We start from the raw sequence: 21,766 nt of genomic DNA, 5'->3' as shown, positions 1-21,766 counted from the left end.
ACCTGGCCACCAGCACAGCCCCTGGTGTAGTCCTCAGCAGTGTGTGCATGTCCTTCACGGATATCTTGGCTACTTAAGTGGACAAAGAGTTAAGATAAAGTTTAGCAGTGTGGAGGATGGGAGAGACCAGATGGCAAGCTGGCATGAGGAACCCAGAATCTTCCTGGCACAGCTTTCTGTTCCTTGCACGGTTCTCTAGCTTCATAGGACTACTCTGTGCCTGGATAGAAGTAGGGCCGCTACCCCCAACCCAACACCCACTATTTACTCTTCAGCCACTCACACCACCTCCCCCGACTCCCACTGGCTTACCTGCTCCGAGTCTCTATCTGCTCGCTGTTCATCCCTCCACCTGTCATACACCTTCCTATCCACCATCTCTTAGATTGGCTCAGCAGCACCAGTGTGGCCATTATTTATACACAGAGAGAAGGCAGAGCCTTCTATCAGGGAGCCCTTAGCAACAGGGGATGGGCCATCACTAGAGGGATGGCTCTATAAGAGACAGGGACATCGATTCTGGGCCATCGATAGCTTTTAGGCTCCCTGAAGGTGGTGCTGAGAATCTTCTGTTTTGCTCTAACTACAACTGGGCTGTGTAGGTCCTAGGATCTCTGCATGCATAGAGGCTCCCAGTGAATACCTATGGACCAGGATCTGAGTGTGTAGGCACCAGCCCACCTACCTCTTCTGGGCCTCAAGCACTCCTAATAGGAAGAGGGCCTTTTCCTGAGTTTTAGGTGCTAGATGGCTCCGGGATTGCTCTATTTTATGGACCTAGGCTCCCATAGCATCCCCACTTCCATCAGGATTCCTTCCTGTTTTTACAGGGTGACATGCTGGATGTGTAGCAGATCATCGAGGACTTGACCTTGGTGATGCTAGAAGATGCCATCGGTGGGTACTTGCTTTACCTGAGCTACCTGCCAGCCAGAGAGCTAGCTGTTTGCCAGCTTTCAACATCTCCCTTTCCTTACAGGAGTCAAGGAAGACTCATAACAAGACCTGTTTCCACTGTTGCCCACTGTGGGCTTCCAGTGGGATTCCATTTATTATTACAAATAAGTACACTGTGGCTGTCTTCAGACACACCAGAAGAGGGTGTCATTACAGATGCTTATGAGCCACCATGTGGTTGCTGGGATTTGAACTCAGGACCTTCGGAAGAGCAGTCAGTGCTCTTAATCACTGAGCCATCTCGCCAGCCCCTCACTGGGCTTCTAGAGTGATGGCTCCAGTCATTGCTACTTTGAGTTCATCATCATGGCTGGGAGATGTACAATACAGGATAGCTTGTCTACCCCCAGATGCCTCCCAGTCCCGGTGGGCTGGTGGAAGGAAGGGAGAAATAACTAAAGGCCAGTCAGGTGGAGAAAGAGCTGCTGGCCCAAAGCCCCAGCATGGTAGGTATCAGGCACTTGAGCACCAGAGGACCCCACTCGGTTTCTGATATCTTTTCAGAGTCTAGCAACAAGATCACATACCTACAGAGCTTCAGCTCAGAACCAGCAGAGGCAGTCCCATTACCAGGCACTCACTCCTGCACCAAGCTGTGCAAGCCCAACTTCAGTCCCCGCCCCACCAGGAGTTGGAGGTACTGGTACACAGGGCATCACACTGGTGTTCCCTCATGCCTTGGGCTCACTCCTATCAGGGAATATATAACTGAGTAGTGGTCCCTGATGCCCTGGGCTTCTCATGGGAATGGCCTCCATATTCCTGACAGCTTTCTGAATTTGTCCATTTACTGACTCAGAGTTGGAAGCAAGAAGAAATAAATGGTTCCCAAGCCCCATGATAGGATTGGACATTACATTGGAGGCCCAGATTCCCTGTGCCAACCATAAGCCTTGAGATTAGAACCAGCCTGGGTATTGGGTAGAACCAGGCTTTAAGGGCTGAAGACTGAGGCTGTGAGCTGGCAGAGTGCCTAGGTCTCCTGGGATGCATGTTCCTCAAAGTGGCCATGTAGAGCACCTGCTATCTTCGTGTGTCTGGGGAGGGGAGGACCTGTGACTCAAATGATCAAGTATGTCTCTCAGAGCCATGATGCAACATCGGGGCAGAGGTGTCTGGGGCCCTTTGAAAGCAACCTGTGCCTGGGATGGGTAAAACCCTGTCTGATGAGCTGTGAGACTGTCACCCAGTCATGTCTCTGTACAGATCACTCCTCTTGCTCACCTGAGCATTGCCATGGGGCAGGGCAAAGCATGCCCACCAGTGTCCTCCAGGGCTGCATGGGAAGCTGGTAGCTGTAGAGCTGGGTCTCTGGTAGCCCCAGAGACATACTGAGTTTGAAAATGGAGTGTGCCACAGCCAACTAAATCTACCCATCTGCCTATGGCCTGTGGCCTATGTGCAAAGCCCTTGGAACACTGGCTTCTTTCTTTTCTCCTGGAAACAGGCAACAGAGTAGGGGCTCCCAGGCTCAGATCCCCTGGCAAGGAGATGGTGCTGTGCTGGGAACAGTGCCCCACTCCTGGTTGCCTCCTGCTTCAGTCTCTGAAGCACAGGTCGTCTCAGAGGCATGCCTTGGTGTGCCAACAGGTTGGGGGGAGGGTTGGGTGTGGGTGGATATCTACAGAGAGATGGACAAACAGGATAGCAGATAGATCACTGGACAAAGTGGGTAGACAGCAGGCATCTGAATGGACAGTGGGGGAATCTAAGATGCTGGAGAAGCTGTGGTCTGGTCCTGGTGCCAGAGCAAACATTTCACCCGTAGGATCTTAGTTTACTCATCCTCCTAGCAGCTGCATTGCCAAGTTCTTTTCACGAGACTGCCACTGGGATTTCCCCAGTGTCGGCTCACATAGTCTGATGCTTCTGTCTCTTTCTGCCAACCTTCCAGCCATCCAGGAGGATGAGGCCCCTAAACAGCCTTCGGCTACCTGTACAGACTATGGATGGCACAGCCCACCTGAACTCGAGCCCCTAGACTTCTGAGGAGTCTTCCATGCATCCGTGTCCCCATTCTCCCCACCTTCATCTCCAACCTCAGCATCCCCTGCGGTCACATGTATTGAGACCTTCGGGCCCCTCCCTGTTCTCTCTGCCCTTTGGGAGGACCCCAGAAACAGCAGCTGAGCCCTCCACCTTTAAGCAACAGCTGGTGGCCTTTCACAAGCTGCAGGACACCCTCCTGGCCAGCTGGTCCCAGCAATGGAGCACACTGATGGCCCAGCAAAAGCAGCTGCTGTAGCAGCTGACCAAGCAAAACCAGTGGCTGACTGATGGTGTCAAGCCCTCAACCAAACCCTTGAGCACTTGGTGGCAGAATGCCTTGCCTAGGAAGCTTCGTCCTCCGTCCCATACAACGTCTCAGCTGGTAGAACAGCATAGAGACCCACCCGATGTCCCTGGAGTACCCACCTGTGCCTGGAGGTCTTCTCACAGATCCTAAAGGTGAAAGAGGGGATGTAGGTTGGAAGAGAGGCTTCAGTCCCTCCTCGGCACCTGGCTGGAAAAAGATGACATGACCAGAACTCTAGGGAGCCAGGACCACTGAGATCCTAGAGGCTGGAAGGTTAGGGTTAACAGGAGATACTTCCCCACAGTGCCCTTCTCTCCTGGCCTTCTGCTCCACTCTCCACCCCAGCATTCTACTGGAAAGAGGTTTACACAAACCTGTAGCACCAGAATATACTCAGGGATGATCTCATGGAGGAGGCAGAAAGATGGTGAATCTGACCCCCCCGCCCCCCCCCCAGTGTTCCAATCAGCCAGTGCCAGTGGCCTGAGCCACTGTAGGGCATTTCCCTGCAGACCTCAGTGGATGTGGAGAGGCCCTCCTTTGGGCCTTTACTCTAATATTCAGGTGAGCCAGGAGGCCTGGGTTCTTGTACATCATCAGTTCCAGAGCCTTCCATTCTGTGTCATCTCTCTGCACTGCATTCAGCCTTGTGTGCTGTGGGCTACCATTTTGTACCTGACTTTTCCTGTAAAATATATTCTCATAATAGCACAAAAGAACAGCAGAAGCCACACAGCAGCGCTCTCAGTAAATGAGACGTGGAGACTGGCCCTTGCCCGGTGGGTGGTGAATGTCTCTGCCTCTTGTCTTCTAGCACGGCAGCTAGGTCTTCTGGTCTCAGACCTTCCTATGTTTTCCCCAGGCTCCATGCTTCCAGTTCCAGTTGGTGGGGCACAGGCCATAGCATCATAAGTTCGGTAGCCTTTGGGAGCCAGGTCTGGCCACCAGACCATGGTTTGCCTGGATCCCCTATGGAGGAGGTCAGAAGCCATGCTGGCCTGGGTGGGATAGCATCGTGGTTGGTGTCTTGATGTGGATGGAAGCTTTCTGTTTATTTGCATGTCACATGGGTGAGCAGTGCCCATGATTTTTGTCTAGGAAAAACCTAGACTTTACGGCCATACATTCTGCTGGCCTTGACCCAGTGCCTGGCTTTCCTACCTTGCCCCTGCCCTGGTACATGGTTGTTCCACCTGTAATAAGAGTCCCCTCTCAGGAAGGAGAGCCTGCTGTCCTGTCCTGTGAATCCCAGAGGTCTATCTCAGTGCCACCAACTCTGAGAAATTTCTAGGGGAGGGGGTCCACATTTTAGGTTCTGAACCCTGAAAATGCCAGTGTAGCTAACATTTGCCCCTCTTGGAAATAACAGTTTCCAGTGTTAGGGATTTATTTGGACCCTACTCTAGTTCCAGCAGAGCCCTAATCCTGTCAATACTGAGTTTGGATGCTGCTCCCACCATGGGTATACACTAAGCTATAGTTCCAGCTAGACAGTATGCCCCACACCTGCTCACATACTGATCAAACAGGCCCAATTCCACTCATACACAACTCTGGTTTTGGTTATATACTGACCCTGCTCACACTGAGCCCTAGTCCTGGTCATACAAAACCCTGTCCTTAAACACATGGAGCCTACCCTGAGCTGGTTCTTTTGTCTTTGGGAGCATCCCCTGTGTTGTGCTGCGTGTATTAGGTGTTGAGGACTCAGGTGACCAGAGCAGACCAGCACCCCTACTCTACCCCCACCCCCAACCCCCAGAGTTCACAGCATGCTGCAGAAAACACATTCTAAGCAAGCAAGTGCCTATGTGGTAAATACTGTTTAGCCAGTAAAACAGCCAACTGCTCTCGACAGAAAATTCAGTTTGTGTCAGGGGTGGCGTGATGACCTTCACATGAAAGAAACGTGAAGGCCGAGAGTCACAGCTGACAGCGAGCCAGCAAGCCACCGAGGTTCAGGTGGCTTCCGCTACGCCATCCATCGTCATTCTTATTGGTCCAAGATATCTGTGGGACTGTCGCCACCACACTGGTGTTCTGAGTAGCCGGAGGTGGGGATGGCATGAAGACGAGGCATGCCCACTCCAGAAGGATGTCTGTTTGCTTCTCAATCCAATTGGCTGCAAATTGGATGTCACACTTAGCTGCCGTGGAAGCTGGGAAATAGTTCATATTTTTAGCCCCCAGTAGGGATTTTGTTACTAAAGGGAAAGAGACATGCTGGGCTAGGTGCCCAGCAATCTGCCAAACTTGAGGAACTGAGAGAGCTGGGCCCCGTGTGGTCTAGAGGGTTGGGTGTGCCTCCCTGAAGAAAAGATGGTTCAACAAGACCAGAACAGGAATTTTGGAGAAAGTGAGTGACTTCCGCGGATGATGGGGAAGGATGGGTGGGAATCAACCTGGAACAAGGGGAGATCTGGGGGAAATGGCTCTTCATGGGTGTTCTAGTGCTGGGGACCAGGCTCCTAGCAGAAGTAGAATACCTGTCTGCCTGCACTCTGAGCCAGGGCTCCTTTCAGTCGCTGCTGAGAGCCTGGTCAGCACCAGAGGAACCGTCTTTGGCATGACCTCTAGCACAGGTACATTTGTGGTGATAAGACCAAGTGTGTACGGGGACACTATCTTCAGACTCAGCCCTGGACTGGATATTGCTCCACCTGAGAGTGGGGAGGCCTGGCCCAGACCTTGCTGGGAAGGAAAAGGTAGGTGTGTCAGTGTGTGTGTGTGTGTCTGTCTGTCTGTCTCTCTCTCTCTCTCTCTCTCTCTCTCTCTCTGTGTGTGTGTGTGTGCCTGCCTAGCCAGAGTAACCAAGTCTGAGTGTTTGAAGGTATCCTCAGAGAATATGGGATAGATTATTTTAGCTGCCTGATGGAGTTCTAGCTGAGGCAAGCCAAAGATACCTTAGAGGGGCCAGGTAAGCATGACACATAGGTTAAGCGGGTCTGCCTGGCTTGCTGCTTACTGTCAACTTCTTGGGAGTCAGTGCTGAGGAGGGAGAGAGTACAGGCAGAGTTCCGAATACCTTACAGATAACACAGAAGTGGTCAGCAAAAGAAGGCAGGAGGGACAGGAGAAGGAGCCTGAAGGAGTAAGTAGCTAAAGACTAACTAGAGGGTTTCTAGAGAGTTCCTGGCAGCCTTGGCTACCTTAGGAAGGCCCCAGTGGAACAAAGACAGGGAGGGCCCAGACTCTGGACAGCTAGAGGGGGTCAGTGAGCATGTCAGCTGATGGCACTTCCTGACAGTCTGTGTAAGGCCTAACAAAGTCTGCAGTGTGTGCCAGAAGAGGCTGGCTGGAAGGGATTCCTTCAGAGCCAGGAGATCCCATCACCTCACTAAGCACCCCTCTTGACAGAGCAGAGGGGTGAGGTGGCATCTAAAATTGAGAGAGTTTGATTTCTGGATCACAAGGCCAGGCTTGTCCCCATGCTGGCTGGCCAAGTATATGAGGTATTTTCTATACTCTCCATCATTCTGACTCTGATGAGCAGACTCCCCTATCCCTTGTCCCAGGTCATCAAAAAGGAGGAACTTGGGTGATCTGGCTTGCTGCATGACATCAGAGGGTCTGAAGGAACACTTAGTACACTGCTTAACACTGAGGAAGGAGCTTTCAAGCAATTGCAGCTTGACTGGTGAGGATGAGAGCCCAGACCCTACCTCCATCCTTTGCTCTTTCCCTGTCAAAAGTGCTGATGGGTAGCATATAAAAGTAGACACAGGTAAGTCTGCAGGGGACTCTATGAGCCCCAAGCGACCCCCATGATGGGCCAGGCCACCGGGTGGATGTACAGAGCAAGATCTGACAGCAAAAACAAATAAATGACCATTCAACCCCAGAATTTAGCCCCTGTGGTTAATCAGACAGTAACAATTCTCTGAAATAGTTTCAAAAAATAAATAAATTAAAAATCACAACAGCCAAGCAGTAGGTGGTGATAGCAGTAGCTAGGTATGTCCAGAAAGCCAGTATGGCTTTGATCTGAATGGGTGGGATGTCAAGATGTGGGGCAGGGTTGCTATTGATATACCAGGATGTCTATTACAAAGATAACAGGGATTGTTCTGGCTTTGGTCAAATCTGGTTATCCTGTGGTTCTGGGCCTCTGTGAAGGTAGCGTATTACAACAGAATATGTGACAGCAACAGCACTTGCTTCATCAGCCAGGAAGCCACAAGGAAGAAGAGGGATCACACGAGGAAGAGGGATCACCCACTTTTGGGAGCACATTTCCAGGTGTATAAGGATCTCCCACTTGTCCTTACATCCTCAACATTGCAATGAAGCACCGCCCTAGGGAACGTTTTGAACATGAATCTTTGAAGGATACTCAAACCAGAACAAGTGAGTTAAACTATATATGAATAAGCAAAAAGCCAGTGGACAGATGCCTAAAGAACTTACAGAATCTATATGCCTGGTAGGACAGGCCTGTAAGCTCAGCTACTCTGGGGGAGGTTGGAGGCTCACAAGTTCAAAGCCAGCCTAGGCTATGGAGTGAGACCATATCTCAAAAAGTAAATCAGGCTATGGATATGGCTCTATATTAGACCACTTGTCTAGCACACAATGGTGTTCTAGGTTATAATCCCAGAAAGGGATGGGGCATAGCAGGGACAAAAGCTGACAGAGATGGAGGGTGTGGGAGTGAGTTAGGAACCTGGTGTCTGCTTTATGGATAGAGGAGAAACAGTGAGTCGAGATGGGGTATCGAGTGTGATTCAGAACCGCAGACACCAAGTCCCTACATCAGAGAGCCCCAGTGATATCGAGCATCCAAAGGATGAAAAGGACGAGGAAGGGCGTGAGCCAGGAAGAGGCTGCCTTGCAGGAGAACTGGCAGGAGTCCTGACAACTTGAAAGCTGCACCCCCAAAGCTTGTCTCCAAGGGCAAAGACGAAACAGAAATTCAAAGAGAAAACTGAACACTTACCACCAAGAGGCATTTTGAAAGGACTTTCTCCAAAATACGGACTTTGGCATGAACAGAGGTTCCTCAAAGGGAAGAGTTGGGGTGCGGATGAGAGTATCCAGGGGTCTGTGTGAGGCAGCTCATGTACCAAACGGTGAATAGCTGGCGACAACAAGAGTGCCTATGTGTGGGATTATAGTTTAAGAATAACCACAGAACCATGGTAGAATATTAATTGGGAAGAATTTTAAATACCCCAAGCTCTATGGATTTGAAGAGAAATTAAATATTGATTAATATTAGCCTCCATTAATAAACTTGCATGATTAAAAAAAAAATCTCCAAGGTCCCTTCAGAATTCAGAACCACAAGAGCCAGTTAAAAGGATGAAAAGAGAGGCCATAGGTTTTTTTTTTTAATTTTATTTTTTTATGTACAAATCACACATCTGGCAGAGAACTTGAACTCAAATATGTAAAGAGTTCTCTAGATTCAATGGCAAGCTAAACAAATAAGTCAATAAAACCAGCAGCGTATACACAAAAGCCTCAATCAAGCACTTCACCAAAGAGGACAGAGCACACGCAGAGCCGATCAACACTGCCAGCCAGCATGAGACACAAACAAAAGCTACAGTGACCCATACTGCTCTGGCAAAATCAATCGTGTATTGCACGGGGCTGTGCAGAGGTGGGGGGAGGGGGTTCTGCTGGGGGACAAGATAGCAAAGCACTTTGCAAACAACAGTTGCACTCCAGGGCATCTGTCTGAGAGAAGTAAATTCTGATGGTCACATAAAAGCTTGCAAACAGCATCCTCGTTTGTAATCGCCTCAAGTCAGAAACAAAGCGGATGTCCTTCAGTGGGTACATACACAGACCGTGTGCTTTCCATAGGATGGAATCTCACCCAGGATAAAGGAGAAGCTGCAGGTCTCACTCAAAAGAGTAATTAAATTGTAGAGGTGGGGACCGGGCCAGCTGCTCGCTGTATTTGGGTGGTGGGGTGGTGGGGGGTTGTGAAGGGTCTGCTGAGGGTGCCTCTGGTGCTTATGGGCACATCTCTATCTTGATCATTATTACAGAAACCTATGTAGAAGACAAAATGTCATAGAAGCACACACAAGGAGTCTGGGAGAAGCAGGATGAAATAAAACTCCAAGGCAAAGCCAGATGCTGAAATAATGTCAGAACCCCGAACTCCCAAGACAGTAGAAATGGAATCAGTACGATGAAGGAAGCAAGAATCTTCACTGAGCTGAAAGAAGATAAAGAATGAAAAGAGAAATAGGATTTTCTTTTTAAAAGGAAGAACAAATAGAAAATAAGCCTTTGTAGTAGGTAAGCTGTCAGAGCTGTCCAGGCAACAAAATAAATGCCAGGTAGAGTTTTTCAAAATCCCAATCGACAGCCAAGAACTGTGGAACCTGAGAAGGAAGTACGACTTTGCTGTTTGTAATCGGTAGGTACGACACATCGAAAGAACGGGAAACGTTGCGGGTGAAAAAGTAGGAACAGATGTGCAGGCCCAGTGCCAGGCAAAAGAAAGCCTGGGTGCAGAATTGGCTCTGAGCAAGCAGACCTGAAGAGCCTTCAAAGTGAGCATTGTGCCAGCACTCCAAAGGTTACAGTATTTGGAGCATTTTTGGGGTTTGCAATTTTCAAATTAGGGAGGCTCAGCCTGTTCACATAGCATAGTAAGTAAACCTTAAGAACTTGTGCTACCAAAAAAAAAAAAAGCTGAGAACAGTTGTGCTAAGAGTAAGAAGACAGTTTTAAAAGTGAAAGGACAGAGAGCCTACAGAACCCAAAGGGAGCAGGAGCTCCTAAAACTGGATGGGCCACCTCCAGTTTTCTCTTTATTCAAGTTGATGTAGGCTGTGTCCAGCAGAACTTTTTCTTTGCGAAGACCATTGGAGGCAGATGACTAGAAGGGTTGATCCAGGAGACTGGAGAACGTGCCTTCTAAGATAGTAAGAGAATCCTAAGAATAACCATCCTGACAAATTGAGAGACTGAGGGGGAAATGGACGAGTTTCTTTACAAATGCAGCTTACCAGCAATGCCTCCAGGCTAAGCAGCCCTCATAGTTGTGAACCCACTAAGGAAGGTGAACTAGTAGGAATCACATCGCCTACCATGAATGCCTTGGATCCGGGGAATCTCAAAAGTTCGTGCCTAACTTTCAAGTACAAGCTGCCAACTTTGAGATTTTTTTTTTTTTAGAAGTCAGGAAAAGCGGGGCATTCTTTAATCGGTAGCAGGAAGTCAAAGTCAAGGACACTCACATGAGAAAGGAAACTTGTAAGCTAGTTTGTTGCATGAACCCAAGAGGGGCATCCCTGAACTGAAACACAGTGGTATCAAGTACCTAAGACCTTCCACCTGCCAGCAGGGTGAGAGCTGTTACTCATTGGAGCCGTGGAGAGCACTGCGCGTTGCCTGGCCTTGCAGAGCTTAATAAGCTTTGACCTGAGACAGCATAGATCTGAACATGATGCCTGGCCTCAGGAAGCTGAGACCCTGCAGGCTGTGGAGGACCCCTGCTGTGGTCCTTAGCAGGCTGATCAGGTAGCTGGCCTTGTGTCTTGGAAGATGGGCTGAGTGGTGAGGATTTCTGGGAGCCATCTGGCCCAGGTACAGGGTGAGTGACGGGATGACTACCAGGGATGGATGCCTTGTCTGTCTGATACCAGTTTCGCGGAGCTTTGTTCAGCAGGAGTGGTAGCACGTAGGACCCTTCAAATCTGCCCTTCAAGGCCATGTGCTTCCAAGGGAAGAATAAGAGAATGCTAACCTAGGTACAGGAAGGCTGAGTAATGAACTTGGGGCTGTGTGAGCGGACTCTGCTGGTACGGGAGTTCTGGGTACCGAGCATGGACTGTTTAAGGAGACCACTGGGTACTGAATGGGGTACTGCTTGAGGTGGCTCTGCTTGTACTGTTGGAGGAAGCTCTGCTGGCTAAGCCTGAATCATGACCCCCAGACCTTTGAACTGCCAGTAGGGTGAGAACTGTCACTGTCATCTTTGTGCAGCTGTGGAGAGCACTATGTGCTGCTCTGTGGCCTTGTAGATTTTAGCCCGTTCTGGCCTCACTTTCTGTCTACTCTGAGCACATTGTCGTTCTACAGCTGTTTCTTTGTCCATTTTCGTCTCAGAATCAGATATAACAAGCCCAACGTGCCTCATACTTTTGTTGGATGCCACTCAGTGTGGGGCCTCCGGAGTTCATGGCAGCAGAGGCCCAAGGAGGGAATTCTCCATTGGCTCTGGGAACCAGGAAGGTTTCCTGGAGGAAGAAACAGCCCAATCTCTACGTAAGGGGCAGGGGCTTGGGAAGACGGAGCCTGTGTGCATGTGGAAACCAGGTGCTGTAAAGGTCCCATGGTGCCTGCGCTTTGGTAGTGAGGGTGCCTGGGCTGCAGGTTGGGAAAGCCACTGGAGCTTGAAACCCCATGGATCAGGCCTCTTCCCAGGAACATTTTGGTCAGAGAGCATGGGGTGAGACTTCCTTCTTCCTGACTCCTTTCATGGCACTCTTGGGCACTCCCTTTTGTAAGTGTGGGGTCCAGGAGCGGCAGGTGGCACCCCAGGGAGATTGCAGGCAGGCAGCTCCTTGGAAGGGTTGGGAGCTGAGTAGCAACCTATGTGCGGTGTGGTGGGAGTGTTAAGTGTTGGGGGCTTATGAGGCTCTCTTTTAATTTGGAGGCTGAGCAGGTTAAATAAGCAGCAACTGGATTTTGCTGAGGCTGGGCGGTGTGTGGTGTCCCTGGGTATAGAAAGAACATTGGAGAATCTCATTTTGGTGATCAGATTATTATAGATTCTCTCCCAGACTGCTGAGAAATGTAAATGCGAATTGTGTCTCCAGGCACTGCGAAAGACAGCTTGTGGGGGATGGGCATGGGGGTTCAGGGAGGTGACCTGTCTGAATTCAGCCATCTTAGACTGGGGGCACTTTTCTGTCTTGAAGAGGTCCCCAGAGAGGTTCACCTGATCTGCCTTCCCTGGGAGAATGCTGAGGAGGAAAATAACCCTAGGCAAACACTTGAGCTAATCATCCTATATTTAATAATATTAGAGTCCCAGTGTAGGGAAAGAGAGTACTGCCCCATATCAGTGGGCTCTGCTTTCCTGGGCCCCTCCCTTCAGACTGTATTCGACAAGACTCACGTCTGTGCTATCCCACCCATCTTACCCCGGAGTTCCTTTTCAGTATTGCCATGGCCGAATGATGAGCCCAGCCTGAGAGGGTCTGCACCACAGGCAAAGGAGGGCCTGGCAGAGTTGCTCCTGAAGCTGGGGTGTCAGCAGATTCGGTGCCTACCATGTTGAATCTTCTCCCATCGTCCAGGACAGCCAGCCCTTGCCTATGCTTGTTGCATGGCTTGTGGTCTCCTGACTGGTCGGTGACTGAGGGAGTGGTACTGATGTGGAAGCCTTCTGCTCAGTCAGGTTGGCTGGGAAGCCTGCTTTGTTCCCACCTCCCGTGTTCTGTGCTACATGGACAGGATCAGATGTGTCCTTGATGCCTACCTAATAGAAGCCACTACAGAGTGGCTAAACAGGTGTTTGCTTCCTGAGCAGGATGGAGGGGAAGTCAATATGGCCTCATCCATTCACAAAGGCCTCCAGGGTAGGAAGGTGAAGGCAGGCTCATATCTCCTCCCTAAAGCCTGAGTTCAGCCACTCCTGACAGAGCCAGCGTTGGTGAGTGTCATTGCCACCCTGTTCTGTCCCCACAGTAGCCGACTCACAGGGTGGACCCTGGGGCCTCAAAGGTAGAGGCTGGTTCTGAGACAATGGATGCTCAGGCGCCCCTCACCTCCTGGAGACTGTTCTCCAGGCTGCATGTAGGATGAGAGTGGGCTTATGTGTGACTGATGTGGGGACCTGTGTGTGCACCCATGTGTGTCTCATGTGCACCTATGTGTGTTTCCATGGCCCCAGTCACATGTGCTTGTAAGCATGCTGCAGCCAAATATGTTTAGGTAGACACTGTGTGTATGAGAACATGGGTGTTGTATGTGGACACGTGTGTTTGCAGACTTGCATGTGTATGGGCTCTTTTTACCCACAGGGCAGGATTTAGGCACACATAAGCAGGGCCAGCCAGGACAGACGGTTTCTCCAAAAGATGGCTGGTTCCTCAGGAAATGATTGTGTCACTGAAATGTAGAAAGGGTATGTTAGGCAAGAAAGCAGAGTGCCATAGGGTAGACCCCCAGTCCTAAGCTATCCCTGGAACTCTGCAGATCAGCCTCCTCTGGGGTTCCAATATGCAGAGAACCTCTGAAACCCCTATCTAGAGGACTAGCCTTTCTAGCCTTCTCCTGGGCGATGGGCCTACACCCTGCCCATCTGTATAAGATCTGCCTGGATCCTGAATAGAGACTTGGGGTGGGTGGGTGGGAGGGGTGGGTTGAGAGACTGCAGGGGAGGAAGGCAACCCAAAAGAGAGAGGGCTCCCAAAAGCTCCCTGGGATGGCACAGATGCACTCCAGGGTCAGCTGTCCTGGTAGGTCCTGACTGGTGGAGAGCTTTACCTACCCTATGTTGGTCATCTTCATGTGACCTTGGGCAAAGACTGTCCCACTGGGAAGCTGTGGCCCAGACAGAGTCGGATTGCAGTTCAAGGTGAACCCTGCTGTAGGAGCTGAGCCAGGAGTGGGAATTCCTTTCTTCAAAGGGGTGGCGAAGGGAATTGGGCCCCAGTCAGGGTCTCTGCATGAGGGAGATTGGGGGATGGGTGTGTGTAGGAAGGCTCTTTTCAAGGCTGAAACAATACACTTTTGAAGTGGTGGGGAGTCTGGCTTTTTTCAGCAGCTGTATGCAAATTGAATGCAAATGATTTTTCTTGCCAGTACCTGTATCTCAGAGCAACTGCGAGGGTCACAGAGGAAGGCCTAGCACCTTGCTCTCCCTCAATGAGCAGTACCAGAGGCTGACCCTGAATGAGGATTTCAGTACATGGAATGGCCCAGAGATGGGAGCATGGTACTCTTACTCAGAGATCTTGGGTGGTCCAGGCAGCTGTTGATGTTTACCTAGTAAGTGAGGACTGTCCTCAATCACAGGACTGTGATCTAACACCAGCTCAGCTGGTGGGTGACCAACCCCCCCCCCTCCCCTTCATCTTCTGACCCTGGGATAGGAAATAGAGCATCAAGGAGGCCTCAGGCTATGAATGAAGCACTGCAGACTCCTGCTAGTGCTGGTAGGGTTAATGGTAGAACGGACCTGCAGGCGGTGTTTCTAGTGGGGGTGGTAATGCATAAAATGGTGACCATGGTGATGGAGGTGGTTGTCAGAATGGAAGTGGTGATGGTTGGTGATGGTGGTGGCAATGATGGTGATGATGGTGGTGATGGTGATAGCTGGTGATAATGATTGGTAGTGATGGTGGTAAAGGTTGATGGTGATGGTGCTATTGATGTTTGCTGGGGTGGTGGTTTTTATTGGTGGTGATAGTTGTGATGGTAGTGAAGATGGTTGTGGATGATAGGGATCTTGCAATAGTAGAAGGTCCCCTATACTAAACGTAGTACGATGCCCTGGGTGAACACTGTAGCTATTGGGGGCCCCTCTGCAGGGTCCCCCTGGCTCCTCACACAGACAGTTCTCAGCTTTTCTTGGGGCTGCCCCAACCCAACTCCAAGCTCCTCAGAGTCAGCACAGGCCAGTCTCTCTGACTTCTCAGCACAGGGCTGATCCTGGAGTGTGTACCCTTTCAGGGGGGGTGGGGGGTGTTGTGGGGGTGGGGGGGTGGGGGTGGGGTTAGGGTGGGTCGGTGGGAGGGGGTAGGGCTGGCTTGGCCTCAAAGCTTCTCATGGGGCAGGGCTGGATAATGGAAGTCGTGAGGCAGCTTCGGTACGGTGAGTGTGGGACTCTGCTTCCATGCCCCTCCTTGTGTCTGAATGGTTCGGGTCTGTGAATGTGACCCTGAAGCTTGGTAGAGTCTGGGACTCTGGCTGCTTGGGCAGCTGGCCAGAGGCAGAGCCAGCATTTGAGTTCAGGTCTTGCAGATGCCCACACTTGCTCCATAGACTTTTACATTTTTTATAGAGTTGAGAAGTTCTAGAAGGCTAGCAAGATGGGAGGAGCCAGAAAAGGGGTAGCCCAGGGAAACTGTGGAGCTGAAACAGTATGTCCCTGCCCCCAGCGGGCTGTGCACAAAGGGGTTGGAGCCTTCTGGAAGTGTTTCCATGTGTAGGGTCAGCTGGGTTATGGACACGGTGGGCAGTGGCAGGAGGCAGGGGTGAGGCTCCTGCCTGGAATCCCAGCCCATAAGGCTCTGGGGACGTCAACTGCTGCTTCCAGTGCCTGGAAAACCCAGCAGAGATCAGCCACATAAGCCCTGCCTGCCACCGCACAGATATGGATCGGTCTTATTAAAAAGCCTCAGCATCAGCCAGCTTTCTGCCCTGCTGTCTCTCTGGCTGGAGCCTGGAGCCCCAGCACTGTCTGCCAAGAGAGCCCAAATGCAAGACCAGGAATCTGCACACAAGTGACCCCATCTTTTGGAATAAGCCCTGCACTGCCCCTTAGTCAACCTTCCATTCTCGGCTTGGGTCTGAGGGGTTCTGAGGCAATCAGCGGGGTGGGCGGGGGGGACAGCCTGAGCCCCATGTCCACTTCTCCCCCTTGCCATCCCTCCTATTCCCTGAAATCTACAACCACATTAATACAGCCACCATGTACAGCCATGTCCCAGGTCCTGGCAGCAAGCAGTCGCTGCTCCCCAGTCCCTAAGAAAGTCCTGGCTGTGACTCAGGGGGGTCATCATTGCGGTAGCTTGGTTAGGAAGGGGCAAGGATTCTGGGAAGCCACTCATGCCCATGGCCTTGAGGTGGCCAAAATGATGCTATTACCTGGATAAGGCATGGAATGCAGACCACCATGCCCCAGATTGCGACAAAGCCAAGAGCAATGGTGGCAACCTCCAGCCAGGAGAGTAATGGTTATATCCTCTTACATCGTTCTCATCCCCAGAAGATGGGCATGCTAGGAGCCTCGTTTCTCTAGTGCCTGGGCTTGAGGCGTGGTCTTCAGTGTCCCCACTTCAGTAATTGCTGCTACTCTTTCTATTGCTACCAGCAACCCTGTAGCCACTTTACAGGAGTTGTCCCACTCTGGTGCTGGCAAGCTGGTGTCTGGCTTCAGAACTCTATGCTCAACACTGAGCCTGGTTTGTGCTGGGTCCAATTGCCCTCCCAGTTCCTCCTCATATGCTACCCTGCCCTAGTTTGCTTTCTGTCGCTGTGACAAAACACTGACCACAACCAGCTTGGGTGGGAGTCAAAGGGTTTATTTCATCTTAAAATTCACAATCCATCCTGATGGAAATCAGGGCAGGAGCTCAAGGCAGGAACCTGAACCCAGGACCTGAAGCAGAAACCATGGTGAAAGCTGCTTACTGACTTGATCCTCATGGCTTGATCTTTCTTACACCATCCAGGACCACAAGACCAGGGGTGGCATTTCCCATATCAGTCGTTCATCAAGAAAATCACAGCTCAATATGGTGAGTCCGTTTTCTCAAATGAGAGGTTCTCTCTTTCCAGGTAACTGTAGTTTGTGTCAAGTTGGAAAAAAAAATCCAGCATATACCCAAGTGTAAGCTGTGTCTGTTTGAACCCTTTTTAATGCCCGAAGATGGATGCTCTCCCAGACTGAGGCATGGAGCCAGGGGCAAGGGTAGGCATATACCACTCTGGGTATCACCCTCCCTGGGCAGGACCTTATGGAGAGGAGGCGTGCCCACACTGGGACTCATCCAACCTCCTGGCTTCCCATGTATCTTTTGAGGTGGGCGAAAGGCATAGAGAAAGCATGAAATAAACTGGCTGAGGGACCAGTTCAGAAGAACTATGGGCCAGGGAGGGGATTCGTGCTTAAGTGCACTGTGATCACCTCACCATGCACAGAAGAATAATGGTTGTAGGTGGTTCCCACTGTGTTACCTGGGAACGTACTTGGCACTGCTGAGAGGCCTGCTGTGCTGGCTAGTTTTATGTCAACTTGACACAAACTATAGAGGAGGAAATCTAGACTGAGAAAATGCCTTGCAAGATCTGACTGCAGTCAAGCCTATAGAGCATTTTTTTTTAAATTAGTGATTGATTGATGTGGGAGAGCCCAGCACATTGTGGGTGAGGTCAATCATGGGCTGGTGGTCCTAGGCATGTGTCTTAGTCAGGGTTTCTATTCCTGCACAAACATCATGACCAAGAAGTTGGGGAGGAAAGGGTTTATTCAGCTTACACTTCCATACTGCTGTTCATCATCAAGGAAGTCAGGACTGGAACTCAAGCAGGTCAGAAAGCAGGAGCTGATGTAGAGGCCATGGAGGGATGTTCTTTACTGGCTTGTTTCCCCTGGCTTGCTCGCCTGCTTTCTTATAGAACCAAGACTACCAGCCCAGAGATGGTACCACCCACAAGGGGACCTCCTGTCTTGACCACTAATTGAGAAAATGCCTTGCAGCTGGATCTCGTGGAGACATTTCCCCAACTGAAGCTCCTTTCTCTGTGATAACTCCAGCCTGTGTCAAGTTGACACAAAATTAGCCAGTACAGCATGCATGTGTATATATATATCAGGCTGAGCAAGCCATGAGGAGCAAACTGGGTAAGCATCACTTCATGGCCTCTGCATCAGCTCCTGCCTCCAAGTTCCTGCCTTGTTTGAGTTCCTGTCCTGACTTCCTTCTGTGATGGACTATGATATGGAAGTGTAAGCCAGATACCCCATTCCTGTCCAAGTTGCTTTGGTTATGGTGTTTCATCACAGCAATAGGAATCCAAACACACCAGCCATGTCATTTACTTAGACATTTGATCACCTGTGAACTGTCCTTTCCTCGCCTGGAAGATATTCTCTTCACTGAATTAGGAAGATGATGGCATCTACAGACAGCTATCAGAGTGCCCAGCACATCTTCCACCCACCCGTACTCTCACCTTCAGCATCAGCCAGAGCAGGGATACAATCTTAACTCTAAGGTGGCCTTACACGTTCATCATCTTGGTCCGACCACACAGAGAGGTAGTGCTGAAGAAGCCAGGCCACTTGTCTGTTTACTTCATGGTAGTGAGAACAAGAACGACTATACCAAGCACCTTGACAACAAGCAAGCTTTCTTTCACACACATGAGCTGCAGCTAAAGAAGCACATGTGTGGCCCCAGCCCTGCCAAGACCCTGGAGAATGCCGTGTCCTTGGAGGAACCATAGCTAGTTCCAAGTGCAGTGTCCAGGACCTGGCCAGCTCTGCTAGAAGGTAGAATTTCTTGGCTATGCACAGCAGTGGGCAGGTAAGTGCCACTCCCCATTGGAAGCGGAATTAAACCCTGTTCCCTCAGGGTCACTGTTCCCAGCATACACATGTAAGTTGGTATAAGCAAGACCACACTCCTAACCTTTTTGTACTGGCTTATCCTCGGCATCAGCACGAGCCAACTCTTCTTCCATAGTTACCACTGTTTGCAGACCTAGCTGAGGGGAGTCACAGTCTCAGAGAGGTCGTGGTCATGGGGTTAATCAATGGTCCTGCATGAGGAAGGTGACAGAGTATGGAAAGACCTCTCTTCAGCCTCAGTGTCACTTGCTTGCTGTGAGACTCTGAGCAGGAACATTCTACTGCATAAAGAGTCCTATGGGCCCAGCTAGGGCACTGGGCTGTGGAATGTGTCTCTTGTCTTGGCTTCAGCACTGCGGACAGCTCCTGTCTAAGGCTGTTGGCCTGGGAGCTCCTGTCTAAGGCTGTTGGCCTGGGAGTCTGTGCTTTTCTGGTTTAGACCTTAGGCTTAAATATTTCATCATTCTCTTCCCCCAAGGAAGGAAGACACTTTGGGTGTTTCGGGTGTGTGTGTGCTGGAGCGGGGAGTGTAATGTTCTGGTCTGATTGCTGTTGCCTTCTAGGCATTGCTAGGTCCCCCCCGCCCCCCAGCTTTGAGTGGAGAAATTGAACGGGCCTAGCTGTTCCTTCTCGTGCCATGTATGTCCATCCTGCAGGTCTCTGTGGCACCCTTCCTAGGCATGTAAGTTTCTAGGACCATGTCTTGGTATCCTCTGAGCCTTGGTACTTGTTGCCTGTTCTGATACCCAATGTCCACAGTCAGTATTATGGATAGAGGTATTGAAGAAAAAGCAAACACAGAGGATATCTGGCTAGGGGTCCTCAGGCTTCCATGAAGCTTCACCTTGGGGCTCTGTCAGCCCGTGTCATTTGGAGCTTCTGAGGGTCCTTTCCAGACCAGAGTCATATAGCACTCTGAGCTTGAAACCTCAGTACTCCCAAGGAACCCAGGCTAGTGGCTGTTCCTGAGAAAACATTTCTAGGACAGCACACCTGGCTGGCAAGATGTCCTGTATTTCCCCCAACCACCCCCATCCACCTCTGGTCACCCCATCTGCATTTTCTTCCGTACACTCTTGCTGCTGTGGGAAGATAGATGCAGAGCCGGGCGTGGCCAAGCATGTCTGGCTGTCTGTGGGTTTTGTTAGTTAAGCTCTCCCTGGATAATGACTTCAGCACACACCACGAGCTGCCAAGCTCTGCACCACAGATCTCATGTGTTTGTGGCCATCCATTTTGTGCGTTGGGGGGAGGGGAGGGGGCAAAGATGCGGACATACTGGGGTTTGTCTGAGATCAGCATCTATTGCCCTTTCCATTCAGCGGTGTTTATTCCTCCTCTGTGCCAGCCCAGGCCATCTTGCTGCAGATACTAGCGACGCCAAGCTTGGATGACTGTGTCGGGTCCATAGGTTTAGTGTGGGTCTTTTGCATCGCTTTACTCTGAGACCCAGATTGCCAGGGCCATGTTCTCTGACACCACCGAGATCTTGACAGGAGAGAGTGGCAGAGAAACCTAGTGTAGCCTAGAAGTGGCAAATGCCAACTCTATTCCCTGGTTTTGGCCAAAGCGACTTATTACTAGCCATTTCTGATGCATCGTGGGGGCACCATCTTGAAAAGAGAGAGGGAAGCCCCTTGAGAAGGACAGTGGGGCCTAGTGACTGATCCAGCTCACCACACCACAGAATGGTTCCTCTCTTCCCTAGGGCCACCTTCCTCTAGGCTCCTCCTACCTCCTCCACCCTTCTGCCCTAGACCAGTCTTCCTTGGGAGTCTGGGGAATGTCCACACCATCTTCAACTCTCCAAACACAGTTCTGTTGAGGAGCTCTGTCCCACTTCCTTGTCACAGCCTCTGGGTCGGGTTAGCCTCTTGCCCTGTCTGACCTCTGGACCTGGCTCAAGCCTCTCCTTTGGCTCAGGTGAACCTGCTCTGCCCCTGCTGCTCTGTGGCCAAAGGGTAGCCAGCCGTTGAGGGTGTGGGCACTGCAGCGCCTGCTTAGGGAGCTCACAGCGTGTCTCTCTCAAGAGCCACGCAGCTGGTGGTAGCCTGTGTTGATGAGTGCAGGGTGTCAGCCTGCCATGGACCCAGGGGAACAGATGCTGGTGCCACGGTGATCGGTGGACGAGAAAAGCAGACCTGTGCCCAGGAGGGTCGTGCAGAGCACATTGCAGGGCAACTGTGAAGTGCAGCAGCTGACTGATTCCTCAGAGGGAGAGGCAGATGGGAGGACGGGGAGACCCGGCAGCTGAGAGTATCACGTGCTGGGGGCTGGGCCCATCAGCGGAGCTCAGAGGTCTGTGCTGGGCCCCTCAGAGGGAAGCCAGGCTTTGGAACCCACCCTTTGGAGAGGAGGCAGGCACACCTTTCAGGCCCTCTGGGGTAGGACTTTGGGACCCAAGGGATAGGAAGGCTTCTGTCATTTTGTGGGAATCCTTATCTTTTCACATGTGCTGTGTGTCTACTGGAATGATGGTACTTGAAGTAAGACTCCTCCACATCATGGCTGGGTTTTTCTTTTTGTTTATTTGATTGATTTTTTTCTTTTTCTTTTTTTTTCCTGTTTTTGTTTGTTTGTTTGTTTGTTTTGTTTGTTTGTATGTTTGTTTGTTTTTGGATGCAGGCTGGACTCTTCTGGAAAGAGAAACCTTAATTAAGAAAGTGCTTTCTTATTGGCCCACAGGCAAGTCTCTGGGGGCACTTTTGTCATTAATGATTGGTGTGTATAGGAGAGCCCAGATCACTGTGGGTGGTGCCACCCCTGGTGATCAAGGGTGTTGTAAGAAAGCAGGCTGAGCAAGCCATGGGAGCAAGTCAGTAAGCAGCATCCCTCCATGGCCTCTGCATCAGCTTCCGCCTCCAGGTTCCTGCCTTGAGTTCTTGCCCTGACTTCCCTTTATAATGGACTATATACTTTAAGATAACAAAAACTGTCTTCAAGTTGCTTTTGGTTATGGTATTACCATAGCAACAGGAAGCAAACTAGGACCCTTGGATTTTAGAATCACAACTGGCACATTCAGTCTGAAGGTCACTGTGATGGCTAGGGGTAGCATGCCTAAACCCTGCCGAGCTAGGCACTAGCAGCTCGTGATTGCTTGTTTCTGTATTCTATTTGACAACTTTGCAAACCTGTGCAAGACATAGATTTAAGATATGACGCGTGAAGATGCTCTAGAACCTTCTATTAACCATATCCTGACCCAAGACCTAGAGTGTCTGACACCACAGCTGTGA

General features: G+C 50.7%; 1 long non-coding RNA gene across 1 annotated transcript in view; it reads left to right on the top strand.

Annotated features, from left to right (window-relative positions):
• The first annotated feature begins 1,169 nt into the window (after positions 1–1,169).
• Positions 1,170–21,766, top strand: part of Gm19859 — a 165,878-nt gene continuing 145,281 nt past the window's right edge. Inside the window, exons 1-2 of the long non-coding RNA XR_001781685.2 lie at positions 1,170–5,609; positions 9,253–10,811. This is a non-coding gene — a long non-coding RNA (predicted gene, 19859). The remainder of the gene's footprint in view (positions 5,610–9,252; positions 10,812–21,766) is intronic.

The sequence above is a fragment of the Mus musculus genome, chromosome 15, assembly GCF_000001635.26.
Source record: "Mus musculus strain C57BL/6J chromosome 15, GRCm38.p6 C57BL/6J".
Lineage (NCBI taxonomy): Eukaryota > Metazoa > Chordata > Mammalia > Rodentia > Muridae > Mus > Mus musculus.
Note: the sequence above shows the minus strand (reverse complement) of the source record. Positions and strands in the feature narration are given on the sequence as shown.